Raw genomic sequence first — 15599 nt, forward strand, 5'->3', positions numbered from 1 at the left:
GGTGGAAAAATCACTTGAGTTCAGGAGTTTGAGACCAGCCTAGGCAACATAGTGAGATCTCATTTCCACAAAAAATTAAAAAATTATCCAGGCATGGTAGCATGCACCTGTTGTCCCCGCTACTTGGGAGGCTGATGTGGGAGGATCAATTGAGCTCGGGAGGTCGAGGCTGCAGTAAACCATGATCACACTACTGCACTCCAGCCTGGTGACAATGCAAGACCCTGTCAAAAAAAAATCAACACCAAAAAGAAAAGAAAAGAAAAGATAGACTTCTGAGCTAACAAAAGAACAAAAGTTGTTAATGAGGCAGATGACTGGAGGAAATATTTTAAAAAGCCATCCAGCAGAATGCCTCCTCATCCCTAGAGGACCACTTCTTCATCCCTCAACAGCTTCTGATTGTTTCTTCTCATCTTAAAAAATCATTTTAAATAAAAACACAGCATTCGAGCTGGGTGGGATAGTTCTAGCCTATGGTCCCAGCTACTCAAGAGGCTGAGGCAGGAAGACAGCTTGAACCCAGGAGTTCAAACCCAGCCTGAGCAACAAAGAGTGATCCCATTTCTAAAGACAAAACCCACAACATTGTAGGTGGAGACTAACTGAAAGCCTGCTGTTGTTTGTTGTTTGTGTTAACAGCTGATACAGGTATTCTGGTGGTGCTACCGTGCTGCTTAGTTCCCCCGATCTTATTATTTTTTCGCTTTATTAATGCTATGTCATTTATTTTGCTGTTAAGTGCTTAAGTGTGAATAAGTGTAAGAAAATGATTGCTTATCCATAGCATATTAATTCAGAGTCAAGAATGATAGTGACGCTAAACCACCACAGATTATCTACATGGATGGCTGAGATAATGACACTTTTGTTTTCTTATGGTTCAATGTACACAAACTTTTCATACACAAATGTATTAAAATATTGTATAAAATTACCTTCAGCTATGTGTATAAGGTGTATATGAAACATAAAAGAATTTTGTGTTTAGACTTGGATCCCCTTCCCAAAATATCTTATTATGTATATGCAAATATTCCAAAATCTGAAAAAGTCTGAAATCTAGAACACCTCTGGTCCCAAGCCTTTTGGTTAAGGAATCCTCACCCCATATATACCCTATTAGTTGTATTTCTTTGGAGAACCCTTGTTCCTAAATTTCAAAGAAAGTAAATCTTTAGAGGAAAGTCTTACGTGAATTTTTATGTTTAGGAGGATTTCTTCCTTAATTATCCTCCATCATTTCAGATACCATATTGAGTATTAAGAATACAAAGAAGAAAAATGATGGGCATTTCTCTGACATTTCAACATGATGAGACAACAGCAAAGATATATGCAAGGGAGGAAAGAAGGTTGGGAAGGCTTGACAGAAAAGTCACATTTGAGCTGTATCTTGAGAGATTAGTAGGAGTTGGCTAACTGGTAAAGGAAGGAGGGATCTTCTAGACAGGTAGAACATTTGGGTCAAAAATAAGGCAGCAATCTCTGATATTCATACATTTATTTAACAAATATTTAATGAATGTATGTTTTGTGTTAGAGATGAGTTTTGTCCCTAATTTTGACCCATTTTTTATATCCCCTTCCTCAAGCTGGGGAAGATGGATCATATTTATCCTTCTAGATGGCTGCCTCTCATAGTTCTGTTCCCCTCAGAACAGAACATATCCCCAGGGATAAAATGGTGAGCAGAAACAAACAGAAAGGAGATGTTTAGAATTAGTTTTGCAGCTAATGACAAAAGACCTAAAATAACAGTGGCTTATTAGACGTAATTTTATTGTTCTCTCATCTAAATGTCCATATCAAAGATCTAGAGTGAACAGATAGCAGTGGGCTTTAGTTTTATTTTACTGTTCCATCAGCTTCATTAGGCAGCTATTGCTTAGTGATCCAAGATGGTAGCTTCAGCTCTATTTCTCTTGTCTATAGTATTCTAGCCAAAAGAGGGGGAAAAGGAAAAGAAGATGAGCATGCATCTTCTCTTTAAAGACACTTCTTAGAAATTCCATATGTCACTTTATCAATATCCCATTTTAAATAACTTAGTTCTATAACTAAAACTAGTTTTCATTCCTACCCAACATATGCCCAGCCAAAAATTGAAGAAGGAAAGACAAATATTAAGAGTCAATGGACTGCACTGCAGAAAGGAGAGAATCAGGATGAATAACTCTGAAGACTACACTCAAGCTGAAAAATAAAGTTGATAAGCAGAAGCTAATTATTGTTTTATATCTTCTAAAGTCTTTACTACATAATCACATTGTCTTAATGATAGCCATTTAGAGCTAGTTGTTTAGAAGAAAAGTATACTCGATTAAAAAAAAAAACAGGTAACAAATTTTTGTCTACATAAGTTAATTGACCCATGGTTATGGCAACTGGTTTTTAAAAGATGAATTTATGCCCAAGATTTATATCTTTATTTTTTAATGTTTTGAATCCTTCATATGATACATGTGAAGGGAAAACACAAGCAATGAAAACACAAAATAGAAGTCAATAATATGGTTTTGCTATTAGTTTTTCACTAATAGCAAAAGTCAAAAATGTTTTTAATTATTGTATTCGACCATATCTATGTGGTGGCCCTTGAGAAGCAGCACTCAGACCTCCTTTCAAAGTATTTGCTGTGAGGAACATTATTGACTGTCATATCTCCACAAGCTTCACATGGAGGCCACACACTTTCCTCCTGCTCCCAGCCTATGAATAAGCAAATAGTGGAGATACCAGAAAAGTAAACTGTGAGATTTCCAAGCCTAGTCCTCAAAAGGTCTTGTAGCTTCTGTTCTCAGCCTTCACGTGCCAACACCACAGGAAGAAGCCCAGGAATCCTCCTCAAGAATAAGAGACTAAACAGAATAACTCAGTCAACGGCTGACACCAACCACCAGACCTAAAAGAACATCTTGAACCATCTAACTCCATCGAAATTACCAGGTGACTTGTAACCACCTGAGCAATCCCAGGCAAGGCCTGGAGAAGAACTATGCGGCTCAACTCCACCCATATTGCTGACCCACAGAATCATGAGCAAATTAAACTGTTGCTGTAATAAGCTAGTAAATTTTCGATCATCATATTAAGCAGCAATAGATAACAAATGTGTACCATAAGTAGAAGGTATAGGGTGATTAAAGATCTAAAAAATATACAAGACAAATACAAGGTTCAGCTCTATATTAATATCAAATAAAATCAATTTTAATACAAAAGTTACTATTAAAGTTAAAGGTCAATATAATTCTAAATTGTGTACACATTATAAAAAGTTCTCAAAATATATAAAGCAGAAAAAAGGAAATGATGCAACTATAAGAAGTAGATAAATTCAAAATCAACACAACTGTTTTAGTGATTAAGTCAAGCGACAAAAAAATAAGCAAAAGGAGATGTAAGACCCTATATCCTGTGGTGGGCAGAATTCTAAGATGGTCCCCAATATAGCCCTGTGATATACAGAACCCATATAATCTCCTCCACTTGAATATGTGCAGGACCTGTGAATATGATGTGATAGTCACTTTCTTAATTACACTGTATTATATCCAAATCTATCTTGCCAGACTAGAGAGATTCTCCAACTGGCTTTTGGTAAAGTAACCTGTCATCAGGGAGAGGATCCTTTGGCTAGGACCAGAGTGGGCTCTAGGAGCTGAAAGCAACCCCTGGCCAACAGTCAGCAAGGAAATGAAGACATCAGTTCTACAACCACAGGAACTGAGTACAGTTGACAACGTGAATGAGCTTGGAAGAAGACCTTGAGCTGCAGATGAAAACATTGCTGGTGGATACTTTGATTTCAGTCTTGTTTCCCATGAACCCATGCCCAGACTTCTGACTTCTAGAAGCTGTGAGTTAATCAACGGGTGTTGTTTTAAGCCTCCAAGTTTTTATTAATTTGTTATACAGGAATAGAAACTTAATACAATAGTGCCTCTTTCTCTGAGGGGAATACATTCAACAACCCCCAGTTAATGCCTGAAACTACAGATAGTACTGAACACTATATAGACTGTTTTTCCTATAAAAATATAGCATGATAAAGTTTATAAATTAGGCACAGTAAGGGATTAGCACCAATAACTAATAATAAAACAATTATTATAATACATTGCAATAAGTTATGTAAATGTGGTCTTTCTGTCTCTCCTAGACTATCTTATTGTACTGTACTCTGTTACAATGACTATGTGATGAGATGAAGTGAGGTGAATGACATAGGCATTGTGATGGAACGTTAGGCTACTCCTGACTTTCTGTATTCCTGACTCTGTGTAACCATCCCTTATTTGCAGTAAATGGCTTGGTGTCACTCATTTCAGAGGATCATTTGCTGAAGTCCCCATATAGGTTCAATGCTGTTTGGTGAAAACCACATTGCTGTTGATTGGAACACATTTTCTGTTCATGTCTTCTATTCACAAATTTAATGGCTTTTCCATCTTAACTAAGCACTTATTATGGACTGAGGCTGTAACTTTTTTTTCTTTTCTTTTTTTTTTTTTTTTTTTTGAGAGGGATCTCGCCCTGTTGCCCAGGCTGGAGTGCAGTGGCATGATCTTGGCTTACTGCAACTTTCGCCTTCTGGGTTCAAGTGATTCTCCTGCCTCAGCCTCCTGAGTAGCTGGGGTTACAGGTGTCTGCCACCATGCCCAGCTAATTTTTTGTATTTTTAGTAGAGATGGGGTTTCACCATGTTGACCAGGTTGGTCTTGAACTCCTGACCTCAGGTGATCCATCCTGGGGCTGTAACTTTTACAGTTTAAGTTGCAACAGCAAAACTAACAGGAATTTCTTTTTCCTTCTTCGTGATTTCACAGATAGAAGATTCATTCTTACTGTATCTTTTAGCAATCTCAGCAATTTTTTTCTTTCTTTATTAAGTTGAGAACTGTCACCTTTTTATTTAATGGAAGCACTTTATGGCTTCTTGGTGGCACATCTGAATTACCAGCATCACTACTCTTGCAATTTGGGGGCATTAATAATTAAAATAAGGGTTACTTGAACACAAGCACTGTAATACCGTGACTGTTGATCTGATATCTGAAAGGGTTACTAACTAATCAGTGGGTAGTACATACGCATGGCTACACTGGACAAAGGAATGACTCACATCCCTAGTGGGACAGCATGAGATTTCATCACTGCTCAGAATGGCATGCAATTTAAAACTTATGAATTATTTCTGGAAGTTTCCATTTAATATTTTCTGACTGTGGTTGACCGTGGGTACCTAAAACAATGGAAAATGAAACCACAGATTACTGTACACATTCAACACTTAGAGAAGCATATTCTCAACCATGCATGGAATATTTAAAAAATGATCACAAACAAAGTCTTAGGGCAAGTTTCAGCAAATTTCACATTATTGATGTCATACAGATTATGTTCTCTGATCCAGTACAATTAATACCACAATCTATACATCAGTTTCAGGGCATCCAGAAGTTTTCAGTGCTCCAGGGTAGCCTAAAAGTGCTAAGAGTGCTATACAGGAGCAAAATCCTGACCTCAAGAGAAAGAGGTCACCATCAGTGAAAATATTGGAGACAAATGACTGACAAACTCTGCGATGAGGCCTGTGCCTGGAGAGTTCACAACATGCCAGGCACTAGCTGTACTTCCAAGTCTCTGGTCCAGGGTCCATAGCAGGACCAGCAATGACTACAAGGACACTTTTCTCCCCAACATCCCCGGAAATGAGAAAGCCCCTTCCCTGCCACACCTAAAAGTTTCTGGAGAAAAGCAGGTAGGAGGGAAGAAACAAGTACTGATAGTGACCCAAAAGGGAATGAGTATCCCCAAAAGACTACTTAAATGGAAACAAATTGAGATACTATTGATAGGCAAAGTTTAAATTTTGCTTAGTTTCCCTATTATGCAACATAGGTGGCTTGGAGATATTTTTTTCCACAGCTGAGAGGAGTGTGAGCGACAATATTTTAACACACCACACACAATTACACAATTTTCTTTTAAATAAGTTTTAAAGAAGCGTGTGTGTGTGTGTGTGTTTGAGATAGAGTCTTGCTCTGTCACCCAGGTTGGAATGCAAGGGGTTGATCACACCTCGCTGCAACCTTGACCTCCCAAGCTCAAGTGATCCTCCCATGTCAGCCTCCTGAGTAGCTGGGACTACAGGTACCTACCACTACACACAGTTAATTTTTTTTTTTTTTTTTTTTTTTAGTAGAGATGGGGTCTTGCTGTTTCCCAGGCTGGTTCTTGAGCTCAAGTAATCCTCCCGCCTCAGCCTACCAAAGTGCTGGGATTCAGGCATGAAGCACCACACCCAGCCTACAAGAACAGTTTTTTAAATCAGTTCATAATATAGCATCTCATGGTAGGTATTTGCCTGTTAGACTTATCTATATACCAGTACCTCAAACTCAATTGCTTAACAAAGACCAGGCAGGTAACACACATAAATGAAGCAGATTAAGTTTAACAGAATAGAATACGGTGAAGTCTTTGACAAACTGAGGAACACAAGCCTGAAATAAAAGCATCCCAAATTCTGTGGACTGGTTCTAGTCAATGAGCCACCATTTTTCATCTTCCATAATATGGAATACATATGTATAGTTGCCATCTCTATAACAGCTTGATCAAATTGTATCATAATTAAATATTTTCTATGTCTGTTTCTCCCATAGTGACAGCCTCCAAATGCTGGAACATTGTCCTAGTCATCTTTATATCCCCTAGGATGTATCTCCTGGCATATGATAAGCCTGCAATAAATGTTGTGGTGGGAATGGTGAATGAAAGAATAAATGCACAAGGGCCCATAGCAGCAAAAAAATGCAAATCAATACATTAACGGAATGATAGTAAGAGTAATCAAATCAGGGACATGAGCAGGAGACAACTCACAAAAGTCTGCCTCTCTGTGATGTGACATGCAAACAGCTGACAGCTCTCTGCTTAATGACAGTCCATGACCTGAGATTCTAGAAGCTCAGTGTTTGAAAAAGGCACTAATTTCTTTCATTTTTAATTAGGTGACCAGTGATTAGATTATTATTGCTAGAGACAGGCTGATTAAGAAGTCACTGACAGTCATTTGTCCTCCACAGAGAGCTGTCACATGGGTACATTTACATAATGACAGCTTCCCAGCTGGGAGCTCTACTGTCTGCTTGTGTCACTTCTGGCGATAAATGCTGGTCCTTCACTGTTTGGGACTTCAGTAAATTTCTCCAAGCAGGCAGTCTTTTAGAGGAAACTCTGAATGAAAAACCTTAGAAATGGAAATATACCCTAAGGGAATTTGCTAAGGCTTCTACATCTCTTTTTTTCCCTAGGAAATTTCCTAAGGTAGTGGTTGTAGGGGAGGGTTCATCATTTCCATTTAAATGCTTAGAAGAATTGTTTTAAAGTATATCACCTTAAAGGTGATGGAGTTATAGGGGAGTGTGTGTATATATGTGTGTGTGGGGGGGTGAGGGGGGTGGTATATGGCAAAGGGGTTGAAAAGTGGGGGATGGGTGGAAAGTTCTCACCTAAATATTGTATCTGAAAAGCAGAGAAAGGCCTTTTCATTTAATAAACGTTTAAAACTGACAATCCCAAGCCTCTAGACTGCCTTATTTTAATTTTTTCTTATTTGTAATTTTCAGAAATGTTTCAAGCATCATTGTGTTTCTCCATTTTTACATAAACAGTTGATTACATTCACAAAATAAAACATTCAGTGATATTAAGACAAAGGGGGGAGGGGGAGGGTAGTGGAGGGGAAAGGAAAAGGGAGAGAGAGCAGGAAGTAGAAAGGAAGAGGGAGAGAAGGAGAGAGGGGGAGAGAGAATTCCTCTTCTGATTCTTTCATATTAGTGAAGCTTGGGTTATTTTCTAAATGGAATTTCATTAATCAAGTCCCCAAGCTGAATCATAAAAAAGGCAAATGGAAAAACAGAACTTCAAATGCAGCCTTCAAAACAGCTGAAAAATATGAGATACTAGCTCATTTGGATTAAGTGTTCTAAATTAGAAAAATCCAATTATGCAAAATAAGAAAAACTGGTTTACAATGTTGCCAGCTAGGAGTACTTCTGGACTAATAATGATATTCTACCTATGTGTCTGAAATTCTCTGAAATAGGTGAAACATTTTTCATGTATTTTATTTACATTATTAATTTGGTAAATCTATTTTTCCATGGTTATGCTCAGTATAGTATCCAAATTGTAGGAGTACATCTAGATTAAAAAGGGCTTATTCCAAGAACACAAGGAGTTCAACATCAGAAAATCTACAAATGCAATTTACTGTAGTAACAGACTCAAAAAAAAAGCATATTTATTTTGCTTGTAATTGTGTAATTTAGGCAGGACTTGGTAGAGATAGTTCATCTCTGCCACACACAGCTTCAGTTGGGGTGTCTCAACTGCATCTGGGCAGATCAACTTACTTGCTCACTTACTTGGCAAGCAAGTTGGCACTAGCTGTCATCTAGAAGCTCAGAAGAAATTTTTAGGGAACCTCAGTTCCTCTCCAGAGGTCTACTTGGACTTCTTTCCAGCATGGCCACGTATTTCCAAGAGCAAGTGGTCAAGGGACTTGGGTGGAAGCTGCAAGGCTTCTTATGATTTAGTCTTAGAAGTCCCAAAATGTCATGCCCATTGCATTCTCTAGAGTAAAGCAAGTCTCTAAAGCCAAACCAGATTTAAGGGGAGGGGACTACCTAATCTGATTTATGGGTGCCAGCCTTTATAGGAGTTATATGAGAGCACTAGCCTGGAGTTTACACCTGGAGATCTGGGGGGTCTGTGGGATAGTATAGCACCTCCTCTCTCAGAGGGCAGGAGTCATTGATCCCATGGGAAGCTAAATCTGGATGTAGCTTCTACAATCAATGGAGGAGGTAAGTTGAGTCTCAGTTAGCCTGTTGACAAGACAACCCACAGTGAGCACCACAATGAATACTTTAGCCAATCCTCTCATAGCATTCCAGGTTTGTCTGTCTACTTTCATCCATTATGCTGGACACTTCCTGGGCCCCTTCAATATTTCCCACCATCAGGTATCTCTGTTCTCTCTTCTTGGAATTCCTATTATTTGGACATTGAATTCCCTAGACTAGTCTTCTAATTTTCTTGTGTGTGTTTTTTTTTTCCATTCCTATTTTCCAACTTATATCTTTGTTCTGTTTATTGAGGGATTTCCCCATTTTATCTTCCAATATTCTATCAAGTATCTTCCCCTGCTACTGTGTTTTTAACTTCCAAAACTTTTTTTTTTTTTTTTAATGGTTTAGCATCGAGAGGTATAAAGAGGAGCTGGTACCATTCCTTCTGAAACTATTCCAAACAATAGAAAAAGAGAGACTCCTCCTAACTCATTTTATGAGTAGGAGGTATCATCCTGATATCAAAACTTGGCAGAGACACAACAATAAAAGAATATTTCAGGCCAATATCCCTGATGAACATCGATGCGAAAATCCTCAATAAAATACGGGCAAACCAAATCCAGCAGCACATCAAAAAGCTTATCTACCACAATCAAGTTGGCTTAATCCCTGGGATGCAAGGCTTGTTCAACACATGCAAATCGATAAATGTAATCCATCACATAAACAGAACCAATGACAAAACTACATGATTATCTCAGTAGATGCAGAAAAGGTCTTTGACAAAATTCAACAGTCCTTCATGCTAAAAACTCTAAATAAACTAGGTATTGTTGAAACGTAACTCAAAATAATAAGAGCTATTTATGACAAACCCACTGCCAAGATCATAATGAATGGGCAAAAGCTGGAAGAATTCCCTTTGAAAACCGGCACAAAACAAGGATGTCCTCTCTCACTACTCCTATTCAAAATAGTATGGGAAGTCCTGGCCAGGGCAATCAGGCAAGAGAAAGATATAAACGGTATTCAAATAGGAAGAGTGGAAGTCAAATTGTCTCTGTTTGCAGATGACATGATTGTATATTTAGAAAGCCTCATCATCTCAGTCCAAAATCTCCTTAAGCTGATAAGCAACTTCAGCAAAGTCTCAGGATACAAAATCAATGTGCAAAAATCACAAGCATTCCTGTACACTAATAAAACACAGACAGCCAAATCATGAGTGAACTCCCATTCATAATTGCTACGAAGAGAACAAAATACCTACAAATACAACAGACAAGAGATGTGAAGGACCTCTTCAAGGAGAACTAAAACCATTGCTCAAGGAAATAAGAGACGACACAAACAAATAAAAAAATATTCCATGCTCACGGATAGGAAGAATCAATATTGCGAAAAATGGCCATACTGCCCAAAGTAATTTATAGATTCAGTGCTATCCCTATCAAGATACCATTTACTTTCTTCACAGATTTAGAAAAAACTGCTTTAAATTTCATATGGTACCAAAAAAGAGCCCCCGGAGCCACAACAATCCTAAGCAAAAAGAACAAAGGTGGAGGCATCACGCTACTTGACTTCAAATTATACTACAAGGCTACAGTAACCAAAACAGCGTGGTACTGGTGCCAAAACAGATATATAGACCAATGGAACAGAACAGAGACCTCAGAAATAATGCCACACATCTACAACCATCTGATCTTTGACAACCTGACAAAAGCAAGCAATGGGGAAAAGATTCCCTATTTAATAAATGGTGTTGGGAAAACAGGCTAGTCATATGCAGAAAACTGAAACTGAATCCCTTCCTTATACCTTATACACAAAACTCAAATGGATTAAAGACTTAAACATAAGACCTAAAACCATAAAAATCCTAGAAGAAAACCTAGGCAATACCTTTCAAGATATTGGCATGGGCAAAGACTTCAGGACTAAAACACCAAAAGCAATGGCAACAAAGCCAAAATTGACAAATGGGATCTAATTAAACTAAAGAGCTTCTGCACAGCAAAAGAAACTATCATCAGAATGAACAGGCAACCTACAGAATGGGAGAAAATTGTTGAAATCTATACATTTGACAAAGGGCTAATATCCAGAATCTACAAAGAACTTAAACAAATTTACAAGAAAAAAACAAACAACCCCTTCAAAAAGTGGGCAAAAAATATAAACAGACACTTCTCAAAATAAGACATTTATGTGGTCAATAAACATGTGAGAAAAAGCTCATCATCACTGGTCATCAGAGAAATGCAAATCAAAACCACAATGAGATACCATCTCATGCCAGTTAGAAAGGCAATCATTAAAAAGTCAGGAAATAACAGATGCTGGAGAGGATGTGGAGAAATAAAAACACTTTTACGCTGTTGGTGGAAGTGTAAATTAGTTCAACCATTGTGGAAGACAGTATGCTGATTCCTCAAGGATCTTGAACCAGAAATACCATTTGACCCAGCAATCCCATTACTGGGTATATACTCAAAGGATTGTAAACGTTTCTACTATAAAGATACATGCAGACGTATGTTTATTGCAGCATTTCTCACAATAGCAAAGACTTGGAACCAATCCAAATGTCCATCAATGATAGACTGGATAAAGAAAATGTGGCACATATACATCATGGAATACTATGTAGCCATAAAAATCATGAGTTCATGTCTTTTGCAGGGACATGGAAAAAGCTAGAAACCATCATTCTTAGCAAACTAACACAGGCAGAAAACCAAACACCATATGTTCTCACTCATTAGTGGGAGTTGAACAATGAGAACACATGGACACAGTGAGGGCAACATCACACACCAGGGCCTGTCAGGAGGTGAGGGGTTAGGGGAGAGATAGCATTAGGAGAAATACTTAATGTAGATGACAGGTTGATGGGTGCAGCAAACCACCATGGCACATGTATACTTATGTAACAAACCTGAACATTCTGCAGATGTATCCCAGAACTTAAAGTATAATTTTAAAAAATGGCTTAGCATCCTCATCTTCATTTACAGTTGCAACATTTTATCACTCAGAGGATATTTTACAGATCATTTTTTGTTTTACATTTTCTTTTACCTGGTGTATTAGTCCGTTTTTGGGCAGCTGATAAAGACATAATCAAGACTGCACTTTACCAAAGAAAGAGGTTTAATGAACTTACAGTTCCACACGGCTGGGGAGTCCTCACAATCATTGCAGAAGGTGAAGGGCACATCTCACATGGTGGCAGACAAGAGAAGAGAGCTTGTTCAGGGAAACTCCCCTTTATAAGACCCTCAGATCTCATGAGACTTATTCAGTATCATGAGACTAGCATGGGAAAGACCTGCCCCCATGATTCAGTTACCTCCCACAGCGTCCCTCCCATAACACATGGGAATTGTGTGAGTTACAATTCGAGATGAGATTTGGGTGGGGACATAGCCAAACCACATCATTCCACCGTTGGCCCATCCCTAATGTCATGTTCTCACATTTCAAAACCAATCATGCCTCCCCAATAGTCCCCGAAAGTCTTAACTCATTTCAGCATTAACTCAAAAGTTCACAGTCCAAAGGGTCATCTGAGACAAGGCAAGTCCCTTCGCCTATAAGCATATAAAATCAAAAGCAATTGATTTTGATAAATAGTTATTTCCTGGATACAATGGAGGTACAGGCATTGGGTAAATATAGCCATTCCAAATGGGAGAACTTGGCCAAAACAAAGGGGCTACAGGTCCCATGTGAGTCCAAAATCCAGTGGGGCAGTCAAATCTTAAAGCTCCAAATGATCGTCTTCAATTTCAGGTCTCATATCTAGGGCATGCCGATGCAAGAGGTGGGCTCCCACTGCCTTGGGCAGCTCTGCCCCTGTAACTTTGCAGGGTATAGGCCCCCTCCTGGCTGCTTTCACAGGCTGGTGTTGAGTGTCTGCAGCTTTTCCAGGTACATGGTGCAAGCTGTCAGTGGATTTACCATTCTGGGGTCTGGAGAATACTGGCTCTCTTCTCACAGCTCCACTAGGCAGTGCCCCAGCAGGGACTCTGTGTGGGGGCTCTGACCCCACATTTCCCTTCTGCACTGCCATAGCAGAGGTTCTCCATGAGGGCCCTATCCCTGCAGCAAACTTCTGCCTGGACATCCAGGAGTTTCCATATACCCACTGAAATCTAGGCAGAGGTTCCCAAACCTCAATTCTTGACTTCTGTGCACTTACAGGCTCAATATCATGTGGAAGTTGCCAAGGCTGGGGGCTTCCTCCCTCTGAAGCAACAGCCCAAGCTGTACCTTGGCCCCTTTTAGTCATGGCTGGAGCAGCTGGGACACAGAGCACCAAGTCCCTAGACTGCACACACCACAGGGACCGTGGGCCCGGCCCATGAAACCATTTTTTTCCTAGTAACCTCTGGGCCTGTGATGGGAGGGGCTGCCACAAAGGTCTCTGACATGTCCTGGAGACATTTTCCTCATTGTCTTGGCGATTAACATTTGACTCCTTGGTACTTGTGTAAGTTTCTGCAGCTGGCTTGAATTTCTGCTCAGAAAATGGGTTTTCTTTTCTACTGCATCATCAGGCTACACATTTTCTGAATTTTTATGCTCTGCTTCCCTTTTGAAACTGAATGCCTTTAACAGCACCCAAGTCACCTCTTGAATGCTTTGCTGCTTAGACATTTCTTCTTCCAGATACCCTAAATCATCTCTCTCAAGCTTAAAGTTCCACAAATCTCTAGGGCAGGGGCAAAATGCCACCGGTCTGTTTGCTAAAACATAACAAGAGTCACCTTTGCTCCAGTTCCCAACAAGTCCCTTATCTCCATCTGAGACCACCTTATCCTGGATTTCATTATCCATATCTTTATCAACATTTTGGTCAAAGCCATTCCATAAGTCCCCAGGAAGTTTCACACTTTCCCACATTTTCCTGTCTTCTTCTGAGTCCTCCAACCTATTCCACCCTCTGCCTGTCACCCATTTCCAAAGTTGCTTTTACATTTTCAGGTATCTTTTCAGCAGTGCCACACTCTACTGGTACCAATTTACTTTATTAGTCTATTTTCACACCACTCATAAAGACATACCAGAATGTGGACAATTTACAAAAGAGGTTTAATGAACTTACAGTTCCACATCACTGGGGAGGCCTCACAATCATCACAGAAGGCAACGAGGAGCAAGATGCATCTTACATGGATGGCAGCAGGCAAAGAGAGAGAGCTTGTACAGGGAAACTCCCCTTTATAAAACCATCAGATCTCGTGAGACTTATTCACTTTCACGAGAATAGCATGGGAAAGACCCATCCTATGATTCAATTACCTCCCACTGGGTCCCTCCCGCAACACGTGGGAATTGTGGGAGTTACAATTCAAGATGAGATTTAGGTGGGGACACAGCGAAACCTTATAACCTGGATAGTTTCTGTTCCCGCCAAGTTGCTGTTTTCTGCTAGCTTTTGTCCTCATTTTCTATGGTAGCTTTCCTCCTATACCTGGAAATACTTGACTCATGTCCTTGACTGATTAAGAATTGGGGACTAAAAAGCTAACCAGAAGCTTTAGGCATGAGAATGAGGTCTGTCAACTCTGAACTTCCTTATAAGTTTATCTGGATAAGCCATTTTGGGAGAAAGATCTGGTGTTGATATCTTTAGGTATTCTCTTCTGGCCTGGTCATATTTCCAAGAGTCCTCTGATACTCTGACTGGAGGGTGAACATCTGGCTGTTGTTGTTCTGGAAGCCAAATAAGTGATGAAGCTATGGAGTCTGCGCTCAGCATTCAGTTAAGCATATGGTCACTCATTCCCCCTGTTTTTGGCATAGAACCTATGTATTCTCAACTGTTAATTGAATTCCCTTCCCCACCAGTCCCTATGCCTTCTGATCTATAATCAAGTTTATAAAACCACCCTAAAATTGCTAAAGTACTATATATCTATGGTAGTTTAACTTGTACAATTTTTTTTAAAGTTCATTGGTGGCATAGTGCTGGGTCCTGGAAACACTTGTCATGGATTTGGAAACCAGACTTTGAGTTTTCAAGGTCTCCTTGGCTCAAGCAATCCACCTGCCTTGGCCTCCCAAAGTGCTGGGATTATAGGAATGAGCCACTGTGCCCGGCCTCAAGTACAAATCCTTAAGATAACTTTTGCACAATATTTATGAAAATTCATCATCATACATATAATTGAAAAGAGAGACTTTCAAAAAAGTTAACACCTGCATTTTCTTTAGTAGGAAAATTCAAAGTCATTTATAACAATTTCTAATTCATCCTTACTGACCTTAAACTTCATCAGTTTTACCAAAACTTAGAGAAAATGATACTTTAAATTTTCATTATAATTTTAATAACATCAATTAAAACCATGAAATAACCATTGCATATGTCAATTTAATAAAGCTAGTATGTTATTAACAGCAAGCTAAGTCCCGTGGGATAATTTCTTCATTCTTTTGGTGACAGGTGAGTGTTTCAAAGAATTACCTCTTTCTTTTGGTAATTAAAGCCAATCAAGATTTTTTGCATTTCTACTATGAAAATGAACTCCTTTTTAGTTTTATTGCTTAATTAAAGGATATAAGTCTTCCTTGCTGATAAAAATGTTTTGCCACTTAAAAACCAGCAATGCAGTATCTCTTTTTCATTTTCTGGTTGAAAGTTGTCTTTATATAGCATGAAGCAAGAGTGACATCTGGTGATCAATAAGTTTATCACATACAACTAAGCCCTTG

The 15599-nt window shown here is 39.0% G+C and overlaps 1 protein-coding gene across 3 annotated transcripts in view; it reads right to left on the reverse strand.

The window, feature by feature from the left end:
- FER (FER tyrosine kinase) overlaps window positions 1–13053 on the reverse strand; it is a 725379-nt gene extending 712326 nt beyond the window's left edge. Inside the window, exon 1 of one of the 3 annotated variants that reach the window (XM_050794609.1) lies at window positions 12043–13053. The gene's annotated coding sequence lies outside the window, so the exon portion shown is untranslated. The remainder of the gene's footprint in view (window positions 1–12042) is intronic. The other 2 variants (XM_050794604.1, XM_050794616.1) reach the window with 2 other exon arrangements.
- Between the last annotated feature and the right edge of the window lie 2546 nt (window positions 13054–15599).

Source organism: Macaca thibetana, chromosome 6, assembly GCF_024542745.1.
Source record: "Macaca thibetana thibetana isolate TM-01 chromosome 6, ASM2454274v1, whole genome shotgun sequence".
NCBI classification, from domain to species: Eukaryota; Metazoa; Chordata; class Mammalia; order Primates; family Cercopithecidae; genus Macaca; species Macaca thibetana.